This window comes from Lolium perenne, chromosome 5, assembly GCF_019359855.2.
Source record: "Lolium perenne isolate Kyuss_39 chromosome 5, Kyuss_2.0, whole genome shotgun sequence".
Lineage (NCBI taxonomy): Eukaryota > Viridiplantae > Streptophyta > Magnoliopsida > Poales > Poaceae > Lolium > Lolium perenne.
Genome location: NC_067248.2, coordinates 31,999,565 through 32,007,342, shown reverse-complemented (window position 1 = coordinate 32,007,342; position 7,778 = coordinate 31,999,565). Strand labels below are relative to the sequence as shown.

General features: G+C 41.9%; 1 long non-coding RNA gene across 2 annotated transcripts; it reads right to left on the bottom strand.

The window, feature by feature from the left end:
• Positions 1–1,675: 1,675 nt before the first annotated feature.
• LOC127298614 (uncharacterized) lies at positions 1,676–6,398 on the bottom strand. Of its 2 annotated transcripts, none has more exons than XR_007849956.2 (3): positions 5,998–6,398; positions 4,922–5,027; positions 1,676–2,674 (listed from the first exon to the last, which is right to left on the bottom strand). It is a non-coding gene; the product is annotated as an uncharacterized lncRNA (long non-coding RNA). The 2 variants fall into 2 exon arrangements; XR_011744692.1 differs by having other exon boundaries at positions 4,941–5,027.
• Positions 6,399–7,778: the final 1,380 nt, after the last annotated feature.

The following is a 7,778-nucleotide window of genomic DNA, read 5'->3' as shown; positions in this document are numbered from 1 at the left end:
ACCCGCTCTTGACGCCTTGAGCATCCTCACGACACCTGGAAGCCGCCAGACACCCTCCAGACCACGACCCGCGCCCACCGCCGCCGGAGAAGGAGACCCTGCTCCGCCGCGGGCACGGCAGACATGGAAGCGATGCGACATAACCAGGCCCTCCCCGACCGAGCTGTCGCCACCATTCGCCTCGCCTGGACACGTAGAGCATCGCCATGACCACGCCTAGCTCGACCAGTCGCCGGAGAAGCCGCGCCATGGTCGCCCGCATCACTGCCCCGCCACCCTCTCTCAATCCTATAAATAACACGTTCCCTGGAAGCAACTGAGCACACCACCGCACTCACCACCCTTCACTGCCTCTCCACCACTCCACCACTCACCAAATCATCGCCGGAGCTGCTCCAATTTGAAGATCGACGCCGCCAGTACCTGGAGGTCGCCGCCGTCGATTGGAGCTGTTCCAGGAGGAGCCGCCGGTACCAGGAGCTCCGCCGTCATCCACAACTTCACCGAGCACACTGCCATCCCTCGCTGAAGCCCTGGTTAGCCCTCCGACCCCCTACCTGAGCCGCCGGTGAACTCCCCTCTCGTCGAAGACGACGATGAACCACGGCCGTAGATCCTCGATCTAATCCAACGCCCCAGCTTCGCCCATACCGTTTCGGGTTTAAACACCCACTGACGGGTGGCCCCCGCTGTCAGGCAGCCCGCGCGGCACTGGACCGTGACTGGGCTGGCCTTGGGCCGTTTTTAAACCTTTGGGCCCAGCTAGCTTTTCCCGCCGGCCTTTTATTTCAAACTGGATTTAATTAATTCAAATGATTTTCAATACTGCTGCCACTTTGAATTTCAATAGATTTAAATTGGCTAAACCAAATTGGATGAACTTTATATTGCTGGAAAGCTAGTGAAATTATCTACAACATGCCACTGGTCCCATGACCAGATTCGTTGTAGAATTAATGAGATAAAAATAACAAGGCAGGGACTTTTCCCTATTCAAATAAATCTTAAAAATCAACCAAAATAGATATTAATTTAATTCCAACTCTAATAGCTCACATTTGACTTACACTAATTTTTTATGCAATAAAATGGTGTGGTCACTTTGCATGATCATGCCATAGTTTAATTAATGAATGATATGGCTAGTTTAACTAGTTGATATTGTCCAAAACTATTACAACAAATTATGTGGAGTCTTATACTTCATTTAAACTTGTCTCACATGAATTCATGGGATGTTTGGACCCCTGGTCCTAAACTCTCTTATATGAATTACTTGAGATTTAAATCATATGTAGTGATATTAAATGATATGAGGTGATTTACCTCGTTTAAATCATTTTCCCAAATGATGATGATGAACATTTGACTTAGGTCAATATGAGTTCATATATGATTGTTTGAGAAATTAAATCTTAAGAAGATTTCAATGAGAGGAAATTATTTCTCAAGAACCCTATGGAAACTATCATTTACATATTAAATACAAAGAAGTGAATTCCTTTTAAACAACACAACCCATGCACCCTAAGTAGATTATTTTGTGTGCATAGAATAGTTTGTGTGTTTATATGTGATGTATGGAATAGCCATTGAATTAGTGAGTAATCTATTATATATTAAAAGTACATTATGGGGTCACCAGAAATTAGAGAAATCGCTAGAAAATCCCACAAAAAACAGAAACATCTGACCATCAATTAATTTAGTTAGGCAATTATTACCGTTCGATCTCTATAATAGTTGATTAACATCAGAATTCAATATAATTACCCACCAATACCCTACATGAAGTTCTCATCGTACCCCTTCGATATCATGTCTAGCTAATAAAAGTCAACGATCAAAATCATCAAAACCTAAGAAAGACACGAACTCCCTGCGTGTCCTCACAAACGCCGTCGTATATGCCTTCGCGTTCTCCGCCGGCTGACCGGCCGGCCGGCCGACCAACCTCCTTCAAGTGCAGCAGCACATGAGTGGCTAATGTTTCAATCCTGATTTGCTTTATTGACGGAACAGAGTCAACAGAGCAACACTACATAGAGGCCTCCAAAAACTAGGTACGATCTAAGATTTGCTTCATGGAGACATCCCAGATTTATGCCATGGTCTCAGGAACCGGACTTCAACATTGTCAACGACGCATGCTTCCCAGTCCCAATCCTCCATGCCATACAGATCTAGACGATATATCTGAACCTGATCTTTGTGTTCTCAGAGAAGAAAAGCAAGGATACAGTCTTCCTTGCAGGTACTTACGCACACGATCGTCAATACCCTTGAGTTCGCCTCAGTGTTCTGAGACGGCCGGCCGGTCGACTATGATGACAAGCAGATATAAGTGTGTATAGACTTGAAGTTGAGGCAGACCTGCACGTGCGTGTGCAGAACCCTAAATTCTAGGCACCAAGTGGGCTTGTGGTAGGCCGACGCAGGTAGAGATCAGGAGCTGCCTCAGATGGCCGCGATGACATCTGTGATACTCATGATTCTAGCGGCCGAGCCAACTTTCCCGGTGTGTTCTATGATTATCCCTGCAAACAAGAGCAATGACATGTCAGCCAAGAGTGTTAATTCAAAAATCGGATGACCTAGATGGCCGCGACGACATCTGTGGTACTCATGATTCTAGCGGCCGAGCCAACTTTCCCCGTGTGTTCTATGATTATCGCTGCAAAGAAATGCAATGATATGTCAGCCAAGAGTATTAATTCAAAAACCGGATGACCTTCTACTTACTGCTAATCTATTTCAAAGATATTTCTTGTGGCCCTAGCACTGGGAACCGTGATCACAGTTTCAATTTCTGTCTCTGTGAGTTTGGCAACACAGTTTTAGTCTCTACCAAAGTAGCAAACAGTTGATTCATTCTGCATCTGGAGGTAAAAAATAGTATATTAGTAGCTAGGAACTATTCTGGCAGGGATTTGTTTGCCTTCCGTAGTTCAAGATGATTTCTCTTTTCCTGTTGGTTCTAGATACGTCTCTACCAATATATCTTTGGAAGTACTATATTTTCTCTTATTTTGTAGGTTTGTATTCTACAACCAAGGTACAAGCATGAGGATAACACCATGGTTCTATTGGTGACGTGAGCACTCTGGAGTCTGGACTTTGGACCTGGCAATGAAGGGCTTTGTCGGTATACAAAATATAACCATATCCATTCAAATGATCATGGTTGCTTTGTTTCATGATAATTATCATAGCTAAGGTGTTATCTAGCATGTTCTTTTTCTCTGATCACTCTTAGCGATAGCACATGTGGATGGTTTTCTCTTCTTTCTAACAGAATTTCTGGTGCAACAGTTAATTAGGAGCAAAGATATATGTTTTTCTAATGAGACATAACAAAATAAAAGCATTTAGGTTGCATGTTTTCCTCCATGAGCATCTGATTTCTCGATCAAACTACAACATCATGTGACTTTTGTGACTGCAAAAATAAAAAAACATTTTATATGGAAAGAAATTATGGTGGAAGACATATTTAAATGATGAAAATGCATGTGATTTTTCACTATATATAAATAAGGTAGCACTATCAGTAGCGTCATGTGGTATTGCAGCCCTGCTTCTACAGGGATGTAGAAATACCCACTCAACTTTCCGCATCCCATTGATCCTTATAAAAGAGTCAACTTGTGACATAGGACAATGTTGACACTTGGCAAAACTTTTAAAACAGACATTGCTAACACAGCTCCTTAACCACCGCTTTTGTGCGCCGCCGTGCAGCCAAGGGCACCGTCGCCGGGAACATGACCACTTGGGACGATGCTCCGGGAGCTAACTGCACGAGAGCTGAGGGGCCTCCTTGACGGCATAGAAGCCTGGAGGTTAGGATCACCTGTGCACGCCGGCCGGAAGAAACCGAAGCCGACGGCGACGAGGGCGGGAGCGGTCGCCCTACGACCATCTTGGACGGTGGCTGACGACGAGCCACCGTTGATTGACTCCCAGGAGCAGCTTCCACACTCCCCCACTGCAGATTGAGCGCAAGGCGACGTCCAAATTGAAGCCCACCATCCTCCATATCACCATGACAAAAGAAGGGAGCACCAATTCTTGCCCGCCGGCATCGAATCTGCAAGAGCAGAAGGCCTTATTGAAGATGGAGAACCCCGCCGCCTCCTCCCCCATCACATCCGGCTCCAGCCGTTGGAGCACCGTCATGAGGAAGAAGAACAGCAAGACGCAGCAGATCTGGCCTAGAAGATCTGATGCAAACTCCCGGCATGACGCCAAAGACGAGCATCTTGCCCAACTCTACAGCTAGACTTACAACTACACCTACAACTACTAGATACAGAGAGGCAAGCTACCCTTCCATCTCTTCCCCGGCAGGCAATGCCGTCAGAGTCGATCTGGAGGAGCACTCGCTCACGGAAGATGACTCTCAAAGCGGGCAAGACAGAGAGAGCTCTGTATCGGAGTGCAGCTCAAAGGTAAAGAATGATTTTGTGCTAGCCATCATGTGCAAGAATATTGGGATTTATATTACTGAAAGTACTATTGATGATTCGTGCTATTTTGCAGACTTGCTCTTACTCGGTTCTGGGCATGGCATCCTTGGTGATAACTTCTTTGTAAGTAATCCAATTATTGAGACCTCATGGAAAAAATTAAGCATCAAATATTAGGAAATAGTTGTTGCTCAAACATCTATTTTCCCTATTTTTATTCGAAATATAGTGTTTCTTTAAATATTTGTATACCTATAAAAGCAATCAGAGGAAAGTATCTACACAGATCTCTATGTTCCATTACTGACTAGCTAGAAGAAAAAAAAGTGCATTTTTCCTTGAAATAGCATCAATTTTGAATTTCATTACTATTAATAACATAGTGTTTCTTGGAATATATATATGCTCAAAAGCAAATAGAGGAAAGTGACTAAATAGAAGGGAGTACATACCATATCGAAATTTTCATACCTCTCAGGGGTATAAGACTGGCCCGCAGTGAAGTAGTTGTATCATCATATTGGCAGGTTCAATTCTAACACTTATCTTTTGTCCTTCCTGCAACCGCAAAATATTAATTGGTATCAAGTTGCTACATGCTTGATATAGCTAATAGGGTATGCTTCAGCTCCGTTTCACAATTTGTTGCTAGAAGAACTTTGAGTGCTAAATCAATGTTCCACAGTCCATTCACTTTGTTCGCAGAGCTTTCCCTTTGTCTCGCATAATGAGAGTGCGAGAACAAATCAAATGGAGTTAGTTTCATCACAAAATTTGACTCTCTCCTTCCCATGAAAGATGTCTTAGATTTATCTAAATTTGGATGTATTTAGACACCAAATAGTGGATATATACATCCAAATTTGGAAAATCTAATACATCTTTCATGGTACGGAGGAAGTACTTCTTATGTAGTTATTTTCCTCCACGATTCTATCTCATTCGAAATGTGTTGCTTCAATTTTTTGTTGTGGGTTTAATATTAATAAAATGACAGCCGCAATCGGCTATACTGGAATATGAAACCACTAGCCCAATATTAGAAACAAAAAAGGGTTCTCATGATTGAACAATTGAATTTTGAACAAGTTTTCCCTTTCTAATTAACAAAAAGCTATTCTTTCTAAAAAATAATAGATGGATAGAAGTCAGGTAATTGATATCTGGGTGGGACAATTTTAGGTCAGATGTATCCATGATAAAAAAAAAGTCTGTATACAGGGAAAATCCTGAATATCAAGCTTATGGCCTTGAATCTAAATAATAATGGAATCCTGGAGGTAAGCAGTCAAACCTATGACAGAAAATTACTAATATTAACATTTCAGCATCTTTATATATGACACGAGCAAAACCAAAACAAACCAAATGTTCATTGAACCTAGGAGAACCATGTGAATGCTCACACTGAGATTAAATCTACAAAAGAAGATGAGAGGAAAAAGGAAAAGGAGCATCGTGTGATATTACAACAGAATATATGGGTACTCTCATTGCAGAATGGAAATAAGAAAGAACAGGTCGGTACCAATTCTTGGCAGAGTCCTTGCCGATGCGCAACAACACCAGGCACCAGTCCCTCTATCTTCTGTAGGTACACGATCGGCAGACCGCCGGCTATTAGCCCCAATAATCGCCGCAAAACTCGAGCTCCGGGTCCGATCGAATGGTCCTCAGCGGCTCACAATCTTTCGGCCGGCCGGCCGACATGATCCTCCAAATCGAACTGCAGTTCCCATTTCTCCAATTGAAGCTCCATTTGTACTCGAGGGGGAGAGTTCGCGATCTAACTTCGGTGAATTCCTGGAAGCGAAGAGAAATTTTACTTTCTACACTAGACTAGATGAGAGCGGAGACAACCTCCATTCGAGAGCGGTGGTAGACAGAAAAAAATGGAACGGTCAACTCTGCCTGTGGGGGAAAAAAGAGGTCGTTTCATGGAAGAAACGTCAAGAAAATAATATTTCTAACTCTATTTTCATATGTAGGCCTGATGCGTACTTGAGAACAAATCATTTGACCAACATTTGAAACTCTTTAAAATAAATTCAACGGTATATTTTTGGTGATATATAACTTATATTTTATTGATCAAATTATTAGTCGAAGTTTTGCCTCAAAAATTCAAAATACGTGCTAGCCTTATATATATAAAAAGGAATACTATGGTTTATTTCCTAACAAGTCACTTAATCACAAAGAAGTTCCACAATTACCATTGCACTACACGCACAAAGGCATAAATTTCAGCCAACAATAAAAGAGACCTAATAAAACATATAAAAGTAATTTACACATCTACATTGGGTAGATAAAATTAAAAATACAACAAATATAAAATACATAAATATATTATAAAATTATTAAACTAATAAAAGGCCATCTAAAGTTTATTATGATCCGTATGTTTATTTGGCTATCTAGATATGTATATATTCAATAGATAATAAAGGAAAAGAAAAAAAAGATCATCAAAGTGTCGCCCGCGCATGTGCGCGGGCCACTATGCTAGTTATACTAGTATTTAAATTTAGATGGTAGCACCGGAGAGTACGCCGAAGAAGAAGGTTGCTACCAAGAGGAGGAGGAGGAACAGTTTGAGAACTACCAAGGCAAGCTAATATTCTTGCAAAGTGCAAAGCCCCTTGGGGCAAGGCACCATGATTCTTACCTTTTCTTACATAAGCCTATCCCAAGTTTTTACATTACAAGTTTTTACTTGTTTTCTCAATGAGTTACTTTTATAGTTAACTTTGGTCAAAGTACAAGTTGGTTACTAGAGTAGTGAAGTTAGTCTCCATCAAGCAAGCAAGGTAGCACCCCTCATGATTTAGAGCTAGTGCTAATGAAATAAAACTTGACTACTCGAGATGGGAACATTGTGATTTTGAAATGAATTTGAAACCTTGGAATGATGATGCATTCCATTGAATGATTTTTGAAGGTGAATATGACCAAGAGAAGATAGTGAGTTTTGATAAACAATGATGTTGGTTTGAATGCGATACCTTTCCAATTATTAAGTACCCCCATAATACCTGATTATGGGTAGGGCTTAACTGGAAGTTTATACATCTTAGTATGGGTTCCCTCTGAACACACGTCATAGGGGTTACGCTTGAGGCTGCCTCCGTTGTTGAGAAATGATGTGAAATTGAGGTGAATTGTACGGCCAAGCCCTGTCCAGTTCCCAGGTTGACAGTTGGTCTTCACTGGGAGGCCAAGCTCATGGGGAGAGGTGCTCATACTAGGATTTGTAAGTGAAAGGTTATGGTTGATGATCCGCGTACTGTGTTACGATGATTCGGG